The sequence below is a fragment of the Coccinella septempunctata genome, chromosome 1 (assembly GCF_907165205.1).
Source record: "Coccinella septempunctata chromosome 1, icCocSept1.1, whole genome shotgun sequence".
Taxonomy (NCBI): Eukaryota; Metazoa; Arthropoda; class Insecta; order Coleoptera; family Coccinellidae; genus Coccinella; species Coccinella septempunctata.
This window is the reverse complement of record NC_058189.1, coordinates 22220550-22247086: the sequence shown is the minus strand read 5'-3', so window position 1 is coordinate 22247086 and position 26537 is coordinate 22220550. Positions and strand designations below refer to the sequence as shown.

General features: G+C 40.0%; 1 long non-coding RNA gene across 2 annotated transcripts; it reads left to right on the top strand.

Moving 5' to 3' along the window:
• Positions 1-2538: 2538 nt before the first annotated feature.
• On the top strand, positions 2539-5618 carry LOC123322691. Of its 2 annotated transcripts, XR_006539202.1 has the most exons (6): positions 2539-2740; positions 2789-2953; positions 3077-3222; positions 3311-3422; positions 4850-4969; positions 5024-5618. It is a non-coding gene; the product is annotated as an uncharacterized LOC123322691 (long non-coding RNA). The 2 variants fall into 2 exon arrangements; XR_006539201.1 differs by having other exon boundaries at positions 3077-3422.
• Positions 5619-26537: the final 20919 nt, after the last annotated feature.

The window sequence follows — 26537 nt, the reverse complement described above, 5'->3', positions numbered from 1 at the left end:
AAGTCGTCCATGTAAAACAGATGGGTTAGTTTTGTTCGAGCGTCAATGGTGTAACCGTATGCTGATCTGTTCAGTATTCTGCTCAGAATGTTGAGCGCCAAGCAGAACCAGGGAGGACTCAGGCCGTCTCCCTGGAAGATGCCTCTTCTTATTCTTATCTCTGGTGTTTCATACGAATGGTTGCCTTCGTTCACTGTAAGGGTTGTCCTCCATGTTGCCATTAGTCTTTTAAGCATCTTTATTACCCTCTTTTCTATTTTATAGATCTCTAGCACTTCGATCAGCCAAGAGTGCGGAACAGAGTCATAAGCTTTCAGATAATCTATCCAGGCTACAGTGATGTTTTTATTTCTTTTCTTAGCCTGTTTGGTGACGGCTCTGTCGATAACTAATAGTTCTTTGCTGCCACGGCTCTTGCTTTTGCATCCATTCTGTTCCCAGCACATTAAGTTGTTGTTCTTAAGATGTGCGTTGATCTTATGGGCTATTGTGGATGTAAGTATCTTGTAAGCGGACGGTAGGCAGGTGATAGGCCTATAGTTTTCAGCTTGTGACAGGTCTCCTTTTTTTGGAATCATGATGGTTTTTCCTCTAGTGAAATATGCGGGGATGTTCTCCGGGTTTTCTAGTGATTCTTCCACAAGGCGCGCCATTGCCTTGTGAGTAGATGTCAATGCCTTCCACCAGTAATTGTGGATTCCGTCTATACTTGGGGACACCCAGTTCTTCATCCTTCTTGTTGTCATTCTAATCACTTCTTCACTCACAATCACCCTAGGCATTTCCTGTAAGTCTCGCTGCGCCTCCCTCTCTGCCTCGATCCATGGGGCATTCCTGTTGTGCTCCTTCTCTACTGACCACAAGGACGACCAGTGCTCTTTCATGTTGTTCGGGTTTGGGGGTTTTTGGTCTTTGTTGTGGTCTTCGTGGTCAATTTTTCTGAAGAACATTTTCTGGTTGCTTGTGAACTGATTGTTCTGCTGGTATCTTTGGGTCCTCTTATGGTATCTTCTTAGGCGATTTCCCAAGGCTGCTATTTTCTGCTTTAGCTTCTCATGGTGTTCCAGTAGCTTCCTTTTGAAGTGTTCGTCCCGTTCTTTCAGCTTTATCCTTTTTGCGTACTGCCTTAGCTTCTTATGTACCTTTCTACTCACTCTTTCGTTGTTCAGGTACAGGTGGAGAATTCCTACCTGCTTTCTGAGTGTAGTTATTCGTTTTTCTAAGCGTTGTTCCCAAGGGGGTTTTCGTAGTTGTTTCTCGTTTCTCGCCTTGTGAGTTTTTGTCTGTAGAATGAGGTTTGCTGTGATAGCTGCACAATACACTTTGTGACATAGATCTTCAAATTCTGCTGTTCTGTGAATAGTTTGTCGTAAGGCCGCGTCGATCGCATTAATAGTTGTTTTGGCTTCCATGTTTAATTGAATTCTCTGTATCTTTGGTCTCCTTTCCAGAGGTATACCCATCCATTTGGTGTTCAATTCTTCATATACCTCCAGTATCTCAGGTGAGGGTTCGTAATGTTCTTGCTCAGTTGTTGTTTCTTGTTCTCCTGTGTTCAATTCTCGACATGGTGCGCCCAAGGATATTCGGATGCTACGTCTTATACTTCTCAGTCTGGTTGTCGGTGATTTGTTTAATGATTCGAGTCTGATGGTATTGAGCTCGTCATGGGACAAGAGTTTTCTGGTTTTGATGTTCCTAATTTGTGCTATTAGGTGTTTTCCGTTGAATGCTTTATCTGGATGCATCTCGTACCATTTCTCTGCTAGTTTTGCGGCGTATTTTTTTTGTTTGGGTCTCTCCCTCAGTAACTTGGAAATAAGCGCTGACAAGACTCAGATTCATATCTCTGGTCCAACGCTGCCTTCCTCTCCTCTGGGGTTGAGCGGGATCTGCCAGTTCCGAATATTCGTGGCTGGGAGGATCCAAGCTGAGCCCCTGTGTGTATCCTCTAGAGTTGCGTGGCCTTGTGGTTCCGTTTCGCGGAGAGGCGCCACTTGCTTCACCTGGCTCCGCTAGGGCCTGTGCCGGTCTTCCCCCAGGAGCAGTCCCCACTCCGGAGGCGGTATCCGAGGCATCTATTTCATCATCGAAAGCTTTTGTTTTTACACGGTGTGAGGGCTGCTAACCCAGCACATCGAGCGACTGGGGTACGCGGGGTCGTCAGTCCCCGAAAGCATTTCGCTCCCGTGCGTATATATATATATACATATATATATATATATATGTATATATATATATATATATATATATATATATATATTTTTTTTTTTTTTTGTGCCAATCACCTTTACAGGGGAGTACGAGAAACCACCGGGCAATATACCAAGGTGGGATCACGAGCAATGGAGAAATCGTCGGACAATGCGTGTTGTTCCCAATATCACCTCTTTCTGAGCACTCGAAATAACATAGCCATCCAGCTCCAGCAGCATTGTGTTCACGGAAAGATGTTCTTCAACAAGCCCGTTTACCGAGACTACCAGTGGAATAACGGTTACTTGTTTTAACTGGTACATTTCTTTCAAGTTGAATGACAAGTCATAGTATTTACTAATTTTTTCCGTGTACGCCCTAGAGATATTATCATCCGATGGTACTGTGATGTCTATAATATAACAAATTTTGCTTTCTTTTTTGAACAGAACGATATCCGGTCGGTTGTTCGCCACTGGTCTTTCGGTCACTATCGTGGTATCCCAATATAATTTATAGGATTCGTTCTCGAGGACACCCTCAGGTAAGTAGAGATGATTTTTTTCTTGACTTTGAGGAGATTGTATTTCAGCGCAATGGCCTGGTGATAAATTTTCGCCATTTGGTTGTGCCTGTCGGTATATTCTCTAGGCGCAAGGATGGAGCACCCAGATGTCACGTGCTGAATATGCTCTCGTCCCTGCCCGCATTTCCGACACAAATCAGTGGTCAGGTGTTGTCCTGCAATGTTTTTAAGGTAGGATCTGGTTGGAACCACCTGATCCTGTATTGCGAGCAACCTGCCTTCGGTCTCAGGAAAGAGATAGCCCGCTTTCATGTAAGTCAATGATTCTGCCTTATTTACGTTATTGTTTTCTAGATTGTTGGGGTATCTACCATGCAGAGCTTTAGCCTTCCATTCTTCCCGAAAACTTTGCTGAGTGCGGACCGGCGGAGCGAATCCTGAGTCCGAGAGCCGCAACGGAGAGCATCCCACATCGATCGCCCGAAGGGTCCTGAAGTAAGGTGAGTTCTGCTGCATAAAATATTCCCTCAATCTTATTACGGTCTTATTGTGAGCTGTTTCTAAATTAACCAATCCTCTTCCGCCCAGGTGTCTTTGGAGGTAGAGTCTAGCCACGGAGGAGTGTGGGTGATGTACACCGTATTTCGTCAAGATGGTTCGAATTTTTGTATCCAAGGCTTGCAACTCCGTAGTCGACCAGGTGAGTACTCCGAAAGTGTATGTCATTATCGGCATAGCCCACGTATTCAAAGCCAGAAACAGTGATCTTGAATTGAGTTTGGACCTAAGCAACTGACCCACACGCCACAATAGTTTTTTGGTAAAGGCTTCTTTCATTTCAGCATTCTTAATTTCTAAGGCCTGTTGTATGCCCAAATATTTATATGTCTCATCTTTGTCCAGAGTCTGAATGGCGTCCTGATCAAGGAAGCTAGAATCACTCTCACTGATTTTTCCCCTTTTCACAGTAAGCCTTGCGCATTTATCTAGACCCATTTGCATTCTTATGGCCTCACTGAATGTAGCTACGATCTGTATCTGTTTTGCCAGTTCTTCATCATTAGATGCATATAACTTAAGGTCATCGATATAAAGCTGATGGGTTATTTTAATTTTTTTAATTCTATCTAGAATATATCCGTATTTTTGGTTGTTAATCAGTGCACTTAGGGGGTTCAATGCCAAGCAGAACCATAGAGGACTCAGTGTATCCCCCTGAAACAGTCCCCGTTTTATTTCGATGTCAGCCGTCTTCAGCACACCCGCTTCAGATCTCAGCACAAGCGAAGTGTGCCATCCGCTCATAAGATGTTTTAGGAGGTTTATTATCGAGTCACATATTCCGTACATGCTCAAAACTTTGAGCAACCACGAGTGGGGCACAGAATCGAACGCTTTTCTATAGTCTATCCATGCCACCGAGATGTTTCGTAGTTTTTTCCTTGCGTGTTTGGTAATAATTAGATCCGATATCAGGAGTTCCTTCGCGCCCATAGTTTTGGATTTGCATCCGTTCTGTTCTTTAGCTAGAATGTTATTGGTTCTCAGGTAGTTGTTGATATGTCGCGTTAGCACTCCAGTTAGTAGTTTATAAATTGTTGGCAAACATGTTACTGGCCTGTAGTTTGCTGGATTCTGTGACTCGGATCCCTTTGGTAGCATGTATGTTATTCCGCTAGTCATGTAAGTGGGGACCAGCTCAGGTTTCTCCAAACATTTTTGAAACAGGCGAGCTAGGGAAGAGTGAACTGACCCAAAATGTTTCCACCAGAAGTTATGGATGTTGTCAACTCCTGGTGCGGCCCAGTTATTCGCGGACTTCAAGACCCACTGTACGTCTGTTACATCTATATGTACCTCACTCATAATACTTTTCCCTGATTGATCCTCCACGTCCTTCAGCCAGTCAGCACCCTCATCGTGACTGACCTCCTCGCTCCATATCTTACTCCAAAAGGCCTCCATACTTCCACATCCCGGTGGTGGGCCATCAGGCTTCAGCCCCCCCTCCAAGTTACGAAAAAATTCCTTTTGATTCGCATAATACAGACGGTTGTTTCTATACCTCTTAGTCCTGTCATTATAACGCCGCAATCTAGCCCCTAATGCTTTTATTTTTTGTTTAAGGTTGTCTGCTGCTAACCTGATCTTATTATGGAAATCGCCCGCACCAAGCCTTAGCTTATACTCTTTTGCTATGATCTTCATTGATTTCATTACTCTCCTGGACGGTTGCTGTGTGGAAAGGTAAGTATGAATGCTACCAAGTTTACTTCTATATGTAATGATCTTTTTTTCTAGGCGTGTCTTCCATGGCGGATCACCAGAAGGCCTCCTCATCTCAACCGGCGATTCCGTCTTACCCTGGAGTTCAGCAACAGTTATGGCCCCCGCGTAAACCATATCCACAATTTGTAGAAGAGAGTGGTCCCTGTCAATGATCCGTGACAGTATCTTGTCGACCGCACTCATATCTTCTTTGAGCTTTCTGCAGTGCCTGAGTCTCGGGATTTTTGGCCTGATTTTTGGATCCATTCCTCTGAACTTCAACAGGTTCCTGTTCAACGCTGCAAAAATGTGAGCCTGTGAGCCCACTCCTTCGCCCCGGATATTCTCGTCCTCAGGTGCCAGTTCAACATTTTCATGAGGAACTATTTCAACAATGGTTTCGTCACTCTCATTTCCAAGAATTATGTCTGGCCAACAGCTGTTCTCTATCATACTCAACTCTGTCCGGGGTATCTTTTCTTCATTCAATATCCAGCGAACTCTATTTGCTATATGCTGGGCATATGTGCGTCTATCCGGTCTCATGTCATTCCAAATCTCATTTAAGGTACGCATATAGTTTATTCCTCTTCCGCCCGCTAACTTCATCGCTATATAGTGTGCGCGAATAGCCGTACAATTATCCTCATGTGTCCAGCGCATACGCCTGTCCTGGTGCAGTTGTTGTTGCTGGGAAGTGGTGGGCCGATCTATTGATACAGCCAAACCACCTTCACCTTCACTTAGTTGTGCAGGACGTGGCCTTACGGTTCCAGAGCGGAGGTAGGCGCCGCTCACCCTACCTGATCCTCCGCCGAGCTGATCCTCTGGACGGTTCCGAAGGGAGCCAGCCCGCAGCTCCCTACCGCCCTGAGAATTATTTTGCTAACCTAGAACGATGGTTGACTAGGGTCCGCGGGGGCGTCACTCCCCGATAGCCTTTCGACCACCCTGCGGTATATATATATATATATATATATATATATATATATATATATATATATATATATATATATATATATATATATATATATATATATATATATATATATATATATATATATATATATTTTTTTTTCATCACCATATAGGGTAGGCAGCTCTGGGGCAGCCGGGCACAATCATCTGCCAAGGCTGCCTCAAAGGGACGTTAGGAACTTCCTCACTATCCTTGTATTTGCGAGGATGACTTCTTTTTGCGCCAGGCTTATCAGCTTTCTGTCCAAGCCCATTCGTAGTGTGTTCTCCACAAGGTGCCTCTCAACCAGTCCGTTCGTTGATATGACCAGTGGAAGTATGGATGTTGACTTCAGGCCATAGATTGTCTTCATCTCGAACGCCAGATCATGATACTTGGTCAGCTTCTCAACGAATGCTCTAGGCACATTATCGTCGGCGGGGATAGCAACGTCCAGGATTTCTACTGTTTTGTTTTTCTTATCGAACAGCAGAATATCGGGCCTATTATGTTTTATTGCCCGGTCCGTTGTGATGAAAGTATCCCAATACAGCTTATAATTCTCATTCTCCAGGATGTTACATGGTCGATATTCAAATGGCTTCATGATTTTCCTTATTAGCCCACATTTCATGGCAATTTCCTGGTGATAGACTCTAGCCATCGCGTCGTGCCGCTGTGTATAATCCACCGGTGCCAAAACAGAGCAGGATGATGTGACGTGCTGTATGGACTCAGTCATCTGGGAGCATTTGCGGCATTTATCTGTTGGTATATTCCTTCCCGTAATGTTCTTGATATATGATCTCGTCGAAACCACTTGGTCCTGGATGGCGACTAACCTTCCCTCTGTTTCAGGAAACAGATATCCAGCTTTCAGGTAAGTAAGTGATTCCGACTTATCAACGTGACTATTTTTCAGACTCCCAGGGTATCTTCCGTGGAGCACCTTGCCGTGCCACTCCTGTATGAGCCCCTCGTTCGTGAGTCGCACCGGTTCCAGTTGGCCTGCCAAGTTTAACGGACTCAAGTTCTCATCTGCCTGACATAGAGCACTGTAGAAAGGTGAGTTTTTTGATAGAAAATACTCTCTCATACTGCGCACTGTTTTGTCATGTACCATTTCCAGGTTCTGCAGCCCCCGCCCGCCGTCCCGTCTTGGGATGTAAAGCCTATTCACGGACGCATGTGGATGGTGAATGCCATGTCTGGTGAGTAGTGCTCTTACTTTTTGGTCGATATCTCTCAACTCTGCATTTGACCATCTCACCACCCCGAAGGAGTAGGCTATGCATGGTACCGCCCATGTATTTACAGCTTCAAACATTGATTTGGAGTTGAGCTTACTCTGAAGCACCTTCTTTAGCCTGCTGAGAAACTTATCTCTAAAGATCTTCTTCATGTCAGCTGTCTTTATGTCTAGGGCCTGTTGTACGCCCAGGTATTTATACGTCTCCTGCGCTCCCAATTCAGGTATCTCCAGGCTCTCCATCACCGAAAAGACCTCTCCCTCCTGCACTCGACCTCTTTTTACATGTACAACAGCACACTTCTCCACACCCAACTCCATTCCTATTGCCTCAGAGAACGCTGCCACTATTCGAATTTGCTTCCTGAGTTGTTCCTCATTCGCAGCATAGAGCTTAAGATCGTCTATGTACAACTGGTGGTTAATTCTCATGTTCTGCGCCCTTTGTAACTTATATCCGTAGATCTGCTTCTTCAGTAGTCTACTCAGGGGGTTTAGAGCCAGACAAAACCAAAGAGGGCTCAGCGTGTCCCCCTGGAAAATTCCTCTCCGGATTTTGATTTCGGCGGTTTTATAGTATTTGTTTTTTGTGTTTATCACCAGTTGTGTGCGCCATGTCTTCATTAGATGTTCTAGAAGAGTGATGATCGGCTTTGATATACCATACAATTGTAGTGCTTTGATCAGCCAAGTGTGTGGAACCGAGTCGAAAGCTTTCCGGTAGTCGACCCATGCTACCGATATATTTCTCTGTTTCTTCTTGACCTGTTTAGTTATTATGAGGTCGGTTATTAAGAGCTCTTTGCATCCTCGGGCGTTTCCACTACATCCATTTTGTTCTCGTGCTAATATGTTATTTTCATTCACGTGTTTCCAAAGGTTTCGGGTAAGAACTGCTGTTAAAATCTTATAGATGGTTGGGAGGCAGGTGATCGGCCTGTAGTTTTTGGGGTCTATGGTGTCATTTCCCTTTGGCAGCATGTAGGATATACCAAGCGTGAAGAAACCCGGTATCTTTGTCGGGTCCAACAAGACTTCCCGAAACAGCCTTGCAAGGTGACAGTGCGCAGCCGTGAAGTGCTTCCACCAGTAATTTTGTATATTATCCACGCCAGGAGCTGACCAGTTATTCGTCTTTTTCAATGCGTCCTTTATATCTTTCTCCGTGATTTCTATGTCCTCCATGTGGTACTCATTGGACTCTCTCTCTAAGTCTGTAATCCAATGTGCTTGTTCGTCATGCCTTTTTTCTTCCTCCCACACTTTCTTCCAGAACAGGTGCATAGATCCCTCATCGGGCGGGTTTAACTCTTTAGAGGTCTCTTGTTCGAGGTGGCGGAAAAATTGCTGTCTGTTCTTGTAGTACAGCTGGTTGTTTTTGTACCTTTTTACCCGTTCGTTGTACCGTTGGATTCTACAACCTAATGCTTTTATCCTTTGTTTAAGCCTGTCAAAAACCACCATTATGCTTTGCCTGAAGTTACCACTCCGTGCTTTGATCTTGAACTCTGATGCAATCTGACGGGTCAGCCTTTCGACTCTATTGGACGGCGTTTCCGTATTTAGGTAAGTATGCAGTATGCCAATGCTCCTTCTTATGTTATTGATCTTCTTTTCCAGGCGGTATTTCCAAGGAGGCGTTGTTTCGCCTTTTTTCGGTAGCGCATCTTCGATTTTCATTCCCAGCTCAGAGCATACTGTGAATGCGCCCGCGTACACGAAATCTGTTATATCTTCCAGCTGCAAGGTTGCTGTTAACTTGCTCTTCATTATTTCATTTACCTCCTGTACCCTCTGTAGCATGATTTTTGACCCCTTCATTCTTGGTATTTTTGGCCTGTTTTCTGGTGTTATTCCGGCGTACAATGTATAGTTCTTGATTAGAGCTCGCTCTAGTTGGTCTTTTTTTGGTGTGGTCTCTTCTGTTGCCTCTGGAATTCGGGCTGGCGCTTCTTCTGCCGAGTGACCATCGCAATCCATCACGGCACCCCGCGGATAGCAGCTGAGCATGATACTGTTCAGTTCGGTGTCGGTGAACTTTTCATTGTTCAGTAGCCATTTTACTCTGTTGGACAAGAGGTTAGCGTAGGCCTGCTTTTGTGGATTCAAATCATTCCAGATATTTGTGAGTGCTTGCCTATAATTGCTGTTGTTGTAACGTTCCAAATCCTTTGCTATATAGTGAACACGCAGCAACAGGATGTTCTCCTCTTCATTCCAGCGTGCTCGTCCATCTCGTCTTGGAGCTTCAGCGGGACGAGCTCGACAGCTGTCCAAGCTAATGCTCCTCCTTTCTCTTCTAGCAGGAACCGAGTTCTGGCTTACGGTGCCATCTCGGGGGACTGCGCCGCTCGCACCGCAGTTTACCCCATCGGGCTCTTCCTCCGGACGGCTCCGAAGAGGGCCAGCCCGCTGCCCTCTACCGCCCTGACACATGCTTCTCGTGATTGGAGCTTCGTGTTCAGCTTCCCAGGCTGCTAACCTGGGGGCTGGGCGACTCGGGTACGCGGGGTCGTCACTCCCCGATAGTCCTGCGACCACCCTGCGCATATATATATATATATATATAAAATACAAAGATCAATTTAATATAAAAACATTTCTCTTTTACAATTACCGAAAGTGAGGTTAAACGTTTCACTGACTTCAACAACGCATAACATAACTGTACTACTTGTAGTCGAAGTATGTTATGCGTTGTTGAAGTCAGTGAAACGTTTAACCTGACTTTCGGTAATTGTAAAAGAGAAATGTTTTTATATTAAATTGATCTTTGTATTTTATATTGTAGAAACCCTGAAGAAGCAATAAAATAATTGCGAAAGCTTGGTTGAGAAAAAAGAGTATTTCCATTCCACAAAAGAGTCGTTAAACCCTTAAAATTACTCGTATTATATATATATATATATATATATATATATATATATATATATATATATATATATATATATATATATATATATATATATATATATATATATATATATATATATATATATATATATATATATATATATATATTTTTTTTTTTTTTTTTTCACCTTCACAGGGTATGGTCATGATGATGCCGGTTCCTTAAGAACAAGACATCTCTCATTCGCTCACTAGGAATCTTCGGACAATCCTGGTGGTCCATAGAATCACTTCCTTCTGCGCGTCTTCTATCTCCTTTCCCTCAAGCCCGAGCCTCCTCGTGTTTTCCTGGAGATGAATCTCAACCAGGCCATTTGTGGTGATAACCAGTGGAAGTATTGTTATGTTGGTGAATCTATACAGTTCTTTCAACTCAAAAGCCAGATCTTGATACTTTACTACTTTCTCAGTGTACGCTTTTTCTGCATTGTCATCGGCCGGAACGGTGATGTCAACTATAATGGCTGTGCCTTCCCTTTTTTTGAAGACAACAATGTCAGGACGGTTGTGAGCGATTGGCCTGTCAGTAGTGAGCGGGTGATCCCAGTACACCTTCACCGCATCGTTTTCCTGAACCTCTCTTGGTGAGTATTCATGGATTTTCTTCTTTGTGCTGACTAATCCATATTTCAGGGAGATGGCCTGATGAAATACCTTGGCCATAGCGTTATGTCGGTCGGTGTACTCTCTGGGAGCGAGGACAGGGCAAGACGATGTGACGTGTTGAATCGTTTCTGGTGCCTGAGAGCATTTACGGCATCTGTCGCTTATAAGGTTCCTTTCCGTTATGTTCTTCTGGTATGATCTTGTGGGAACTACTTGATCTTGGATTGCTGCAAGTCTGCCCTCCGTTTCCGGAAAGAGGTATCCAGATTTCAGATATGCAAGCGATCTCTCTTTATCGATGCTTCTCTTTTTCAGGGCCGCTGGATATCTTCCATGCAATGCTTTGCTGTGCCATACCTCAGATAGTTCTTCACTAGTAGGAGTTTGATGTAGATGATGTTCAGATGCCAAGTTTAACGCCGTGATGTTCTGGTCTTCCTTGGACAGAGCTTTGTAGAATTGTAAGTTCTTTGATCTGAAGTACTCTCTCATATCTCTGACTGTGTTATGGTGTATGCTTTCAATGCTTTGCATACCTCTTCCCCCATCCTTCCTTGGTATGTACAACCTATTAACTGAGGCATGAGGATGGTGCATTCCATGCCTGGTGAGGAGCCTTCGCACTTGGATGTCCAGAGCCCCGAGGTCTGAGGCAGTCCATTTTATAACTCCGAAGGAATAAGAAAGGCAGGGTATCACCCAGGAGCTTATCGCTATATTCATTGCTTTGGCATTAAGCTTTGCTTGGAGTATCTTCTTCAACCTATTAAGGAATTTATATTTGAATGATTCCTTGGCTTCATTTGCTCTTATTTCCATTCCTTGTTGGATTCCTAGGTACTTGTAAGTGTCTCCTGGTGCTAATCTTTGAATGCCCAAGTTATCTTGTATCATCATTGTGCTCCCTTTGGATAGTTTTCCTCTTTTCACGTGTATGACGGCACATTTGTCAAGTCCTAGCTCCATCTTTATCGTCTTCGTAAATGATGTTACAATTTTTAGTTGTCTTAGGAGCTGTTCTTCATTGGCGGCATAGAGCTTCAAATCATCGATGTAAAGTAGATGGTTTATCTTTGTGTTGGTGCTTTTCTCTATAACATAGCCGTAGGCTGACTTATTAAGGAGTTTGCTCAGAAAGTTGATGGCCAGGCAGAACCATAACGTGCTCAATTTGTCGCCTTGGAAGATTCCTTTTCGGATGTTAATTTCGCCTGTTTTGTAGTTGCTCTTATTGGTTTTCACTTGTAGTCTTGTTCTCCACATTTCCATTAGATGTTGCAGTAAATTGATCACAGCCTCCGAGACACCATATAATCTTAGAGTTTTCAGAAGCCACGAGTGTGGTATCGAATCAAAGGCTTTTCTGTAATCAATCCATGCCATGGAAATGTTTCGTTGTTTTTTTTTTGCTTGCTTTGTTACGAGTGTGTCTATTATCAACAATTCTTTACATCCTCTTGCGTCTTTTCTGCTGCCATTTTGTTCTCGTGCCATTATATTGTATCTGTCCACGTGTTTCCAAATGTGTTGTGTGATGGTTCCTGTTAATATTTTGTATACCGTAGGTAAACACGTGATTGGTCGATAATCTCTGGGGTCTTTGGTGTTTTTACCCTTTGGAATCATGTGTGTTACACCAAGTGTGCAGGAAGCAGGTAAAATTGATGGGTCGGTCAGGGATTTTTGAAAGACTCTCGCCAAAAATTTGTGAGTTGAGCTAAAGTACTTCCACCAATAATTATGGATTCCATCAGGGCCTGGTGCCGACCAGTTGTTCGACTTCTTCAGAACTTTTTTTATATTCTCCTCCGTGATAAGTAAATCCTCCATAATGTACATTCTCGATTCCTCCTCAGCCTCTCTTATCCATAGCGCTTCATCATCATGCTCTCCATCCTTGCTCCATATTTCCTCCCAAGTAGATCGCATGCTGTCCTTTGTTGGACAACTCTCCCCAGATATATATATATATATATATATATATATATATATATATATATATATATATATATATATATATATATATATATATATATATATATATATATTCACATCCCGGCATCTATAGGTCCTCACCATATGATCCAGCAATAGGTCCTCTACCAGAACCCATGAATATATATCAGATTTCTCTGCGTATATTGATTATTTGGCAAAGTTCGAATGTGAATCCGCCCTAATACTGGTCAAGAAAAAAAAAATTTTCTTCGCATTCTACTATGTTTGGGTCCTCCCACGAAAATGTTCACTTTGGCTCCTCCATGTGTATATATTTTTATCCATTTTACGATCCTTCAGTCTTCCGCTGTATATAGAATATCCAAAATGTGGTGGATAGTTCTTCCGACGTATAATTTTCATTTTATTTCACAGTGGATCACTCCTCCGACAGTGTTGCCGGAATTAATGGTCATAAAATTTACGGTTTTTATTATTCGATCCGTTCCACCAGTAATTTTGTCGGTGGTGAATCATCACATTGTGGTAACAAGAATATTTCGAATGAAAGGGGGGTACAACTCTCGACTTTTTAATACAGAGGATATGCCATATGATACATCATTTGAAAGCTCATCCTCTCAACTTTCATAATTTGCAGCTTTTTGTACAATTGAATTGAATTTTAATAATCAATGGTTTTTCATCATATCCCCTAAGAATATTTCCTAATTCGTGCTCTTGCATGAATGTTTTCTCAAAGATGTCATATTTTTCGATTTTGTTTATCATTCAGTTTTTTTGAGTTATTTGAATCAGCAAATATTTGCTTGCGGAAAAGTCAGAAAGTGTTCAAGTCAGGAAAATCAAAAGAAAGTTCAACTTTAGTTTGAAACAGAAACTCTGTGAATTAGTTTTCCAAAAGAACGTTGCCATAAGTACTTTTTGAGAGAGAGAATCTCAAGTTAGAAAATTAATTTATTGAAAACTATTAGTTTCACAAATGTTCAAACCGTTGAAGATCATTTTGTAACATCGTTGGAGTCATTTGTTGACATTCGTTGACAATACGATGACGTAATTCTTCTAAGAATTCGGGCTGAGTAGAATAAATTCTATTTTTTATGTGAACCCGCAACAAAAAAATCGAGTGGTGAAAGGTCAGACGATTGTGAGGGTCATTCTGAAGATCCTCTTCTTCCAATCCAAAGACTTGGAAATCTATTTCCATTCTGCTGAAATATCAACTCATCTTCTGAATATTGCTCATTATTCTCAATAATGTCAGTCAACATATTGAATCACTGTGGTTTTGAACGTATCTCCATTCAGATTTCCTGGTAAGAAAAAAGGGCCATTTATGCGATCACCAAAGATTCATGGCGAAACATTCAGTTTTTCTTGGTGTTGTGTATAAATTTACAAAGTTAATTTGGGATTTTCATCGACCCAACCGTTGAGAGAAAACGAACATTCATCTATAGAACAAATATTAAAAACGAAATTTAGATCATTGGCCAATCGCTCACTCATCACTTCACATGGTCCGAGAGCTGGCAACAAAAATGGTCCGGAGTTTGTTATGGTCCAAAATTAAATATTATTTAGTTTTGGGATTGTACATGAGTCAGCACCCACTCGCAAGATCCTGATCCTGAAGTGTAACACCTGGCGGCGACGCGCTTTGATCTCGGTATGAACAATTACAATATGTTCTCAAAATGTTTTATAATTGAAAATTTTCAGGAAACTAGTATATAGTGTAAAGAAGATGGAGAACTTTCTCCACTTGGTCAGACCGCATTTTTGTGGAATACGCCGGTCAGCATCCCTCATAAGTTGTCGCCGAGGTTGTAGTCATAACAGTGGAAGAGTTTTGTAATGGCTGAAAATTGAGACTCAATCGAGCAAGGCTAATGTAATTTTTTGGTCTACTCGGAGAGTGCTTGGTAAAGGATGGGGCTTCAAACCATACATTATGCACTGGTTGTACACTGTAGTGGTGAGGCCTATCCTTACCTAAGCATCACTGGTGTGGTGGACTTCCATGGGGAAGAACTCCAGCCGCAACATTAGGACTAGATGTCAGAGGAACGCATGTCTAACCATCACAGGCGCTCTGAGATCCACCCCTACGGCAGCTATGGAGTGTCTGCTGGGCCTACCACCTTTGGACCTTGTAGTTACACAGGTGGCTATGAAGACAGCTCTTAGAGTTTGGGGACAGGGACAATGGCGCGATAGAGGACTATTCAGGGGGCATGCGAGGGCTCTTAACATGGTGGAGGATGCCAACGCATCCCTTCTCCATAGAGGGGACCGCGCAGGCACCAGCTTCTACTTTGCCGAACCCTACAGGGTAATTGTCCCTGACAGAGACCTATGGTCTAAACCAAACAGGCTTTATGAGCCTGAAGGTCCTACTTGGTTCACCGATGGCCACAGAGACTGGAGTGGGAATTGTGGGACCTCGTTTCAATCTATCCATCCCCCAAGGAAAGGATTGTTCCATAGTGCAGGCTGAACTGTATGCTGTTTTAGCCTGCACACTGGAGAATATCCGCAGAGGGTACTCCGGAAAACACAACATCTATATTTGTTGTGACAGTCAGGGAACCCTGAAATCCCTTTCTGAGGAAAGGTTTAACTCACACCTAGTAAAGGAATGCAGAGAGGCTCTGCGGGAGCTAGGCTCTGATAACATTGTGAAAGTTATCTGGTGCCCGGCTCACGCAGGACTTCCGGGAAACGAGAAGGCAGACATACTTGCAAAGCAGGGAGCCCGCTCAGCTTTTGTTGGTCCGGGACCGGCGCTGCCTATCTGTCGTACATCTGTCAAGAACTTCTTCAATAGTTGGCTGGACAGGAAATTTTCCTCTGGATGGAGCATGAGAGGTGGTCTTACACAGTCGAGGCTTCTCACTGAGAGACCATCCTCTGTGCCTGAGGTCAAAAAACTCTTAGCTCTCGAGAGGTAACAACTGAGTCTAGTGACTGAAGCAATGACTGGCCATTTGTTTAATAAACACTTAAATAGAATGGGACTGACTAGCTGTTTCCTGTGCCGCTGGTGCAGGAGCACGGAGGAAACGGTTGAACACATTTTGTTCTTCTGTATCAACCTTGAAGACTTAAGGATGACACACCTAGGAAACAGAACACCCACAACTCCTATGGTGAGAGAGACACCTCTCTGTCGACTTGTGGCATTTTTGTCAGCATGTCACAGAGTTTAAGTCTCTCCACTGTTTAATTATCATATACAGGGTGCGGCACGGAGGATGGATGGTTTTAAAAAAATAATAAAAGCGTTAATTTTTACTCAAAAACACATTTATTGACGGAATCAGATTCTCAAGGAAATAGCATTTGAGACAGTCAAGTGTGGAAAATCACATCAGGCACGTGGTGGCCGAAATCGGTGATGCAGTGCTGGAGGCGCTCTTGGAAGTTCGTGTAGACTCTCTCCAACATCGCTCTCTCAACTTGGGCAACTTCCACGCGAATAGCCCTTTTCAATTCGTCCAGAGTTCGGGGCTTGGTCTCGTATACTCTAGCCTTGAGGTGTCCCCATAAGAAAAAATCGCATATGGATAAATCTGGGGACCGGGGAGGCCAATGAACTTCGCCAAACCTGGAAATAAGGCGACCAGGGAAGAGAGGGCGAATAACGTCCATTGATGCTCTGGCTGTGTGGGCGGTCGCCCCATCCTGTTGGAACCACACACGTCGGATTGGAACACGTTGCCGTCGTAATCCGGGGATAAAGAAGTTGTTGTTCATTTCGACGTACCGCTCTGAGTTCACGGTAACAGCACGACCATTAACGTCTTCGAAGAAGTAAGGGCCAATGATGCGAGTTTGCGATACAGCGCATCAAACCGTAACTTTTGGGCTGTGCAGCGGTCTTTCGTGTAAGTGTTGTGGATTTTCATTAGCCCAATAACGGCAATTCTGCCAGTTAACCATGCCGTTGAGGTGAAAGTGGGCTTCGTCACTCATGAACAAAATGAGTAAAAAAAACAACTGGTAAATAAATGCTAGGAACACACGAGTCTAACGGCGTTTCCCCACTTCTCTCGTCCTCAGTGGAGGAAAGTTATGCCCATCTGAAAAACGTCCGCCCTCCGTGCCGCACCTTGTATTATTTGAGAATAGGAGAGTCAGATGAATAGAACAGAGGCAGTCAGCATACGCTCAAAATGCGGATATTGTAATTTTGTATACAGCAATCCGCGTCGCTGACAGGTGTCTACCTACCTACCTGAACTTGGGAGTTGTGACTCATGTACCTACACACTCAATACTAAATCATATTCAATTGTGAGCCATTACAAAACTCATGCCGATTTTTGTCGACAGTTCTGGGACTAACAGAATGTAAGATGAAGGGGGAAGGATGCGTTTTAAAGCCTCTCCACTCATTTGAGTGGAGAGGCTTTGCCAACCTTACCTACTCGCAGTTTTTACAAACGAGACTCTGGCGACCGAACACGAGCGGTATAACATCGACAGGTCGAGCAGTTCAAATACTTGGGAAGCTTCATTAACACTCTTTGGCTAACCTGAACAGAGAAATATACAACTGTATTTCGACCTCACGGACATTCTTGAAACTAAAGGACAGAGTGTTTCAAAATCACGAGATCAATCTGAAGTCTAAAACAGCTGCTTAGTGGTCCCCCTAACGCTTCTTTACGGAAGCGAAATCTGGAGGCTCTACAGACGACACATTAAATAGCTTGAACAAACAAAACAACGTCGTCTGAGACAAATTATGCACATGGTTCCATGAATTTTCAAATGCAGAAGTCTTGCAGCGCGCAAGTTGTATGACTATTGAGACTCAAGTAACGAGGTCCCTTTTCAGATGGAGTGGCCACATTCTGAGGATGCAAGACACAAGACTCCACAAAAAAGCTCTGTTTGGCGAATTCACACTGAGAGCTCGGAAACCAGGAGGCGGTTTAAGCGGTTTAAGGATATACTGCATCAATCTCTAATTCAGTTAATACCAATCATAACTGGGAACAACTAGCGTTAGACAGATCACAGTGGAGGTCTTTGGTCCACAGTTATAATGGAGACTCCAGAGAAATACAGCGGCGGCTAGATCTGGTCAGTGACTATTCATGCCCGGAGTGGGATTTTGATCACTTATTCTTCAGATAATTTAAAAGTTTAAACCTATATCTGTGGTATCTACATGCTCAATCTGTGGGTCACGGATGGGTTTTTTCAGTCACAGGAGGGCACACAGTCGCAAGTAGCCCTAAGGAATTGTTTTTTTTGGAGTCTTTTTATAGATATATTCTTGGTAACGGGATACAGCAATGAATGAATAAATGAACAGAATTCCAGATCTGCAGGGTATGTACAAGATGGAATTTGTACGGATGGAATTTATGGCGCTTTGAAATGTTCAAAATGCTACGCTGAGAACCAGATTCTGTTGCAAGTTGCCTCGTACTCGATCTTGGATTGAGAGCCACCGGACCAAGAACTGCCACATTCACCCCTTCATTCAGTTTTACATTTCGCTTTTTACTACACACTGAACCAGTTTCTCGGAACTATGCCATTAACTCGAATACGTACTTTCGATTTACATTTTGATCCAAATGAAGCTGATTGAATAGTTCAGCCGTTCTCTTAGCTTAGCACATAGGTTATTTTCGAAAGAAGTGAAATAATTTCCACCCTCTCTGTAATTGTGTAAACCATGATTTCGAATGAACGCAGGATAAACAATTGAACTCATCGACGAAAGAAATTAAGTGAAATGAAAATCGTGGTTTCATTGTGATTTTATTGCAATAAACGGCTGGAGGACACAAGAATAATCTTTATTAGATATAACAAAAAAGGAATTATCAACAGTTCCATTCCGAACACGAGGTAAATCAATAAGTGCCGATATTTGTAGCAGGAAATGAAAACTCTTCGCCAATAAATGTTACAGAAACAAGTACCAAAAAATACAGAAATTCAGAATCAAAGAATATGACATCTCTGAGAAAAATTTATGGAAGATCACAGGTGATTCGAGGAAAGACCATTAATTATTGAATTTTATTAAATAATTTTTCATATCAGAAAGCTTAAGTGATGTGCTTACAAATGATATATCACATGGCCAATTTTTCCCTATTGAAAATTCGAAAGGGATAACCATTCAGCTTAGGGGGTGGCTATTTCACTTCTTAAATGTCTAAGAACCCATAGTTCTAAAATAACAATTTTTTCACAATTTGAAGAAAATATTCTGTAATATTATGAACATCCATTAATTAGTCAAATTCAATAAGATTTTCGAAAAAAGGACAAAAATAGAAATCTGACTTCATAAGCTTTCATAATATGAGGTATCACACAAACTATCTTCCCTATTCAAAAGTTGAGCTGCCACGTTCAAGGGAAGGCTATTTTACTAATAAATTATGAAACAAAAAGTGTCCCCCTTCAAACAAAAATAGCCGTTTCTAACGAATGTGACCAATTCGCCACATTCTGTTTCGTTTTCAAATGGCCCTCCTGTAAATTCACCGTGACTTATCCCCTTACACCTGCGAACAAGATATTGAAAACAGAAACTCATGAAATAATCCAACCTCTACACAAAGCGTAATGTACGATTCCCGAATGAATACAGTGTTGCCGAAAACACGGAAGACCAAAGTACGGTGTACTGAAAAATTTTGTATAATCGAGGATGACCGATCCTATGTAGAACGCTCAAAAATATACAACTCAATATACGCGTGAAAGCGCCCTCCTGGTTCAATGCGACAACTGCCGGAACTAAAGTATTCAAAATCGACAAAAATCAGCTCTAAGTCGTCCCGCTGAACTTTTGCCAGGTGGTTGCCTATGCTATGAGGAAGCATTTAACACGCGATGTGTTAGGTCCTCCGTATACGGACGACTTATCGCAGCAGGAGGACCCATACCATGAAATAGGGCTATTAGAAGAGGACCTATTTACCGCAGGTATATATATATTTATATATATATATATATATATATATATATATATATATATATATATATATATATATATATATATATATATATATATATATATATATATATATATATATATATATATATATATATATATATATAAAAATATATATATATACCTGCGGTAAATAGGTCCTCTTCTAATAGCCCCATTTCATATATATATATATATATATATATATATATATATATATATATATATATATATATATATATATATATATATATATATATATATATATATATATATATATATATATATATATATATATATATATATATATATATATATATATATATATATATATATATATATATATATATATATATATATATATATATATATATATATATATATATATATATATATATATATATATCGTCCAGCTATGCACATCAGATTTCTTTATGTCTATGCATGTTTAGCTGGACTTCCTTTTCTCCCACCCAGTTTCACAAATTTTGCAGTGTTGTCAGGTTGTGTTTTAAAAATTTCAGTAGATTGTCGATTCAGTTGATGAATTAGGTACTTATTACTTAATAACTTAAAACAAATTTTGTGGATAAATTATTTCTGCAAGCATCAAATTCAGTCAGCCTTTTTAATGTTATATCTAAATGTTTTCCTAACTGCTCCTACCAAGATATTTGCCTGATACCTATACATTCTATAGCTGTACCATTGTAATGTATGTATAGATCCAGAATTAAAAATAAAATATTTTGGATGTTATATTTACGTTGTCTTCTGTATCTGATTTGATAAGACTATTGAAGTATTTTTGGTGAAAATATCGATTGCCCGTGAAAAAATATTACAGATGATGAGGATTTTTTTTGAGCATATATTATACTCTGTTACATAGAAAAGAGCCGAGAATGCATGCAAAATAATAAATAATTGGAAGAATATCGGAAAATGAATTTTTAAACTGATTACTTCCACCTAAGAAATTGTTCTAGAATATTGCTGATTTGAATTGTGACAGTGTTAGTAACTCGACAAACCGGTTATATTTCTCAACACCATTTCTTTTTTGAATAATAATACACGTATATATTTTTTTCTTGCAATCATGCAGTGGGCTAAACATGCAGTGAATGAATTGATTCAGTGCATAAATTGATTCCACAGCTCCTCCTTCTTCCTGTTGTTATAGGCTTTCAGAATATTCCGTACTTCAAAAGTGATGTTTCAACATTATATTCTCTGATCTTTATATTTTTCATTTGAAGTCATAATAAGAGGAATTCTATACTTCCTATTCTTTTCTGTTATCTCGTTATCTCATTTGAAGAGAGCTTCTATTTCAGTTTTGTTCGGTGCCAAATATATTCCATAAAGAGCATGGTCCAGCCATTCACGGATCGAAATATGTTATATATATGTTGGTACGTGGATAGCTGGACCATGCACCATGGTTCAATTTCTCAGTTGGTCCAGCCATGCACGTATCTGTATATCCTCATCATATATCAATACGTCCATGGCTGGACTACGTCCGTATAAATACGAGGTGGTTAAGCTAAATTAAAAAAAATCCTGTTTTTTGCAGTCAAAGTACAAATATACACCTACATATTTTTTTCAGCAATCATGAAGTGGGCTAATCATGCAATGAATTAATTGATTCAGTTAATAAATTGATTACACAGCTCCTCCTTCTTCCTGTTGTTATAGGCTTTCAGCCTATAGCTAGGCTTTCAGCTTATAGCGTAATTCAAAACTAATGTTTCACCATTTTATTCTCTGATCTTTATATTTTTCATTTGAAGTCATAATAAGAGGAATTCTATACTTCTATTCTTTTCTGTTGCATCGTTATCTCATTTCTGTCTGTTCCGATATTCCTGAACAGTACTGTCAGTATTTCAGAGACGATGCCTATTGGCCCAGTCGTTTGAGTTCTATTGTTATTCGATTGCGGGCCAGTAATATCGGAACAGGCCCTTGAAGGACGCTTCTATTTCAGTTTTATTCGGTGCCAAATATATTCCATAAAGAGCATGGTCCAGCCATTCACGTATCGAAATATGTTTGATATACAGGGTGTCCCAAAACTAGTGAATCAAACGTCACACCACGATAGAGTAGACCAAATACATTATCGAATGACACCAACATTAATGTTCAACGCAAATGTACCGTTTCGAAAATAATCATAATTTAATTAAAATACCTAAAGTTTCCGATTTTCGAACTATTTCTCTTAATCACAGGGCCAGTTTGTGAAAAAGTACATCGATTTTAAATTATATTGAACTTAGATTATTGTGTTATCTCCCCGAATTGAAATTATTTTAAGTAGTTAATCGATAACCTAAGTAAATGTAAATTAAAACAATTGTTTTTTCTACATGATTTTGATTACTTAGAATAAAACCCCTCTATAGGGGTGATAATAAGGGAGAAAAACGCTATCTTTAATAACAAATTGGCCTTGTGATTGAAAAAATAGTTCGAAAATCGGCAACTTTAGGTTAGGTTTTTTCAGAAACGGTACATTTTCGCTCAACAAATGTTTGTATCATTCGATAGTATTTGATCTACTCTATCGTGGTGTGACGTTTGATTCACTAGTTTTGGGACACCCTGTATGTTGGTACGTGGATAGTTGGACCATGAGCCATGGTTCCATATATCAGTTGGTCCAGTCATGCACGTACCTGAATATCTTCAACATATATCAATACGTCCACGGCTGGACTATGTTCGTATATATACGAGGTGGTGAAGCTAAACGGAAAAATTCGGGTACCTACTCTACAAATAATTTTTAAGTTTAAATACTGTAATGTATCATACTCTTAGGGTTAGATACAGAAGGTATTTGAGTTTTAAATAAATTTTATTCCTATAACAAAGCGAAAATAACGTTCTCATGTGTCGTATAATTTGATACTGATAGATATAGATAAATATGCACATGCACTGAATAACATATGGAAATGGTCATGCGTACACATACCTAGTATGGCAAATTCAAATTATACTACAATACCTTCCCCCTACAAAAAAAATGGGAAATTACCAAATAAAAAAATTTACCAATTGTTACAATTATGCCAAAATCCTAAAATTACTTATAGTTTAACCTATCTACAGGTTTAATTAGTCTTTTTGGTCGAACAGTCATAGTGTCATTATCACTGGGGTTATTTTCGATTATCGCGTTTTTCTTTTCACTGGGAGTAACACTTTCTGTGTTCTGCATTTTACTGGGGGTATAACTTACTGTGTTTTGCATTTCACTGGGACGCATCACTAAAGAATGTTCAATTTCATCAGGTAAATCATAATTCATATTGGGAGAGTCACCCGATCCAATTTTTTCTGAATTTTCACTTGGTGAAAATTTTGATGAATTACTCCCAGAAAATTCTGGCAGCTGTAACCTTCGCTTAATTTGATTAAGGTGACGCTTCCAAACGACGTTATCTAAATCAGGTATTTTTACAAGGTACAAAGTCTTTCCAATTCTTCTGAAAATTATACCCCTAATCCATTTAGGTTTTGAAACATCTCTATAATCTCTAACAGTGACCTCATCATTAATAACAAATTCTATATAACGTTTTCCTCCATGGTATATCTTCTGTTTGCTTTGTTTACTTAGAACGTAATCTTTCAAACCTGAATTTTTATTTTCAATTTCTGGCAAAAGTATATCAAATCTAGTCCTCAATTTTCTACCGAATATGAGATGTGCGGGACTTGAACCAGTAGTACAATGAATAGTATTTCTATAATCGAAAAGAAAATTGTTAATAGCTTTATTAAAATCTAAGTTTGAACTTTTGCCGATTGCTCTCTTCAAAGAATTTTTAACAATTTTAACAGCATTTTCGGCTGCTCCGTTAGATGATGGCTGATATGGAGGAGAGGTAATATGCTTAATGTTGTTTCCCTCCAAAAAATTCTTAAATTCATTTGAAGTGAAAGTGGTAGCATTATCGGTAACAATTTGTCGGGGTAAACCGAAACGAGCGAAAGTAGATCGTAATACCTCAATGGTTAATTTTGAAGTAATTGATGTCATTGGGTACAGCTCTATCCATTTTGAATGAGAGTCTATCAAAATTAAAAAATATTTGTTTAAAAATGGACCCATGAAATCCAAGTGAATACGGGACCACACCTCTGGGGACCAAGGCCAATGATTTAATGTAGCTTTATCAGGACTATTTTTATGAAGCAAACAATTTTCGCAGTTGTTGCATAATTCTTCAATATTTTTATCTAGTCCTGGCCACCAAAAATATGATCTCGCCAAACTTTTCATCTTAACAACTCCCATGTGGGAAGAATGCAGATCTTTCAAAATATCGTTCCTTAGGGATTCTGGAATAATTAATCTGTTATTCCACATCAAACAACCTTGCTCAATACTGATTTCACTTCTTATTCTATGAAATGGTTTAAGATATCCCTTCTCAGGTTTACGTGGCCACCCTGTACGGACAAATTCGATAATTTCCAAAAAACAACGATCCTTAGAAGTTTCTTTTTTTACATTTGAAAAGGTTATGGGAAATTCAGGGTTATTTGAAAAATAGTTTATAAAATCTACATCTACATCTTCCCAATCAGCATTCTGTTTAGTTTCCGGTAAACGAGATAAACTATCTGCGTAGTTTTTATTAGAGGGTACAAATTCAATATCATAATTATAGTTTGATAGAATGACTGCCCAACGGCGCAATCTATTCGCAGAAAACTGGGGTATGCCTTTACTTGGGTGAAAAATAGAAATCAATGGTTTATGATCAGTAACCAACGTAAATTTTCTTCCGTACAAATACTGATTAAATTTACATAAACCAAACACGATCGCTAAGCCCTCTTTTTCAATTTGTGAATACTTTTGTTCTGTAATCGACAATGTCCGAGATGCGTACCTAAGGAATTGGTTTTTCGCAACCACTAGGTAAAATATGAGTAATCACACAACCAATTCCGTAACTTGAAGCGTCAGTAAACAATCTTACAGGAAAATTTGCGTTAAAATGAACTAATACGTCCGCGGACATTAACAAAAGTTTAATTTTTTCGAATGCTCTCTGTGCTTCTCGCGACCAATACCATTCACCTTTGCTTTTCAACAAACTGTACAGAGGGTGCAAAATATTACTTAAATTTGGAACAAACCTCCCATAATAATTTATCAGACCTAAAAAAGATTTTAATTGCGTAATATTTCGTGGGACAGGGGCATTTTTGATTGCGGAAATTTTATTTTCACATGTATGCAAACCATGTTTATCAATGATGAAACCTAAATATGAAACTTTACTTTTGAAAAACTCACATTTATTCCATGAAATTTTTAATCCCGCTTCTTGTAACCTATTTAATACTTGTTCCAAACGATTCATATGTTCCTTACGATCTTTCCCTGTTATCAATAAGTCATCTTGAAAAATTACAACACCAGGAATTCCACTGAGCAAAGATTCCATCATTTTCTGGAATTTAGCCGGAACACAAGCTATTCCAAATGGAGCTCTTGTATAACGAAACAATCCCCTGTGGGTTGAAATAGTAACTAGATCTTTCGACTTATCATCTAAACAAACTTGAGTGTAAGCATTGGCCAAGTCCAGTTTAGTGAATTCTACTCCACCTTGTAATATAACAAATAATTCCTCAATGCGCGGAAGTGGATATTGATCAATTTCAATAAAGGGATTTAAAGTAACTTTAAAGTCACCACAAATCCGTACCGAACCATCCTTTTTTAATACTGGAACAATAGGTGTTCCCCATGGGCTATAATCCACGGGTTCCAAAACATCTAATCTAATTAATCTGTTTAATTCTACCTCAACTTTCTCTCTAATTGCGAAAGGAAGAGGACGAGCGCGGAAAAATTTTGGTGTGACATCTTCTGTTTTCAAATTTATTGAAATAGTGCCTTTGGTAAATTTTCCTAAACCAGGCTCAAAAACGAATTTAAATTTATTTACGAGATATTGTAAATCTGGAGGAAATTCAATGAAATTATTATCAGAAATATTCAACTCAAACAGGCTAAAAAAATCACGTCCTAACAGGGGAGGACCTGTAGCAGTTTTAACCACATATATGTTCAAATTATTTTGTTTGTTTTTAAAAGAAATGCAACAATTAAACATACCTAATGGAATAATATGATTACCATTATACAAGTTAAATATTTTATCAGTTTTCATTAACTTATATTTCGAAAAATTATCAGAATAATATCTCTCAGAAATTACTGTGAAACTAGAACCGGTGTCTAAATTGAAAATATAAGGAATTCCATCTATAAAAATTTCAACTAAAATCGGTCTAGTATTTGAATCTAAATTGAATAATGAATTTTGCTCAACCGATTCTAAATAATTTTGAGATCTTCGGTAAGAATTTTTCTTTTGATAACACATTGGAGCTAAATGCCCCTTTTTATTACAAATATGACAGATACAATTTCTGAAAGAGCACTTAACTGATGCGTGATTTCGTCGACCACAGACGGTGCATTTTGGAGATTTTTCAGAGTGAGAATCCTGCTGTGACTCCGTCTCTATCCTGCCTCGATGTGTCGAAAATGTTCTTGTTCCTGCTGCGCCCTCAGCGGAAAAACCATGCGTGCGTCCCTTGTCGACCGGATTCTGTCTGCGTTTAGAAGAAGAAAAATGTAATTCCGTCTCTTTCTTCAGGAAATTTTCGAAACTGGAACTCGAAGAAGTTGGTTGAACCACTGATTTTATAGAAGCTACTTCCACCGCTTCTTCGAAAGTTAGAGTTTTCTTTTCCTCCATCAACCTATCTTGCACTGGACCTTTATTATAAGCCACAATGAATATGTTCCTCAATAATACTACTACTGTGAAAC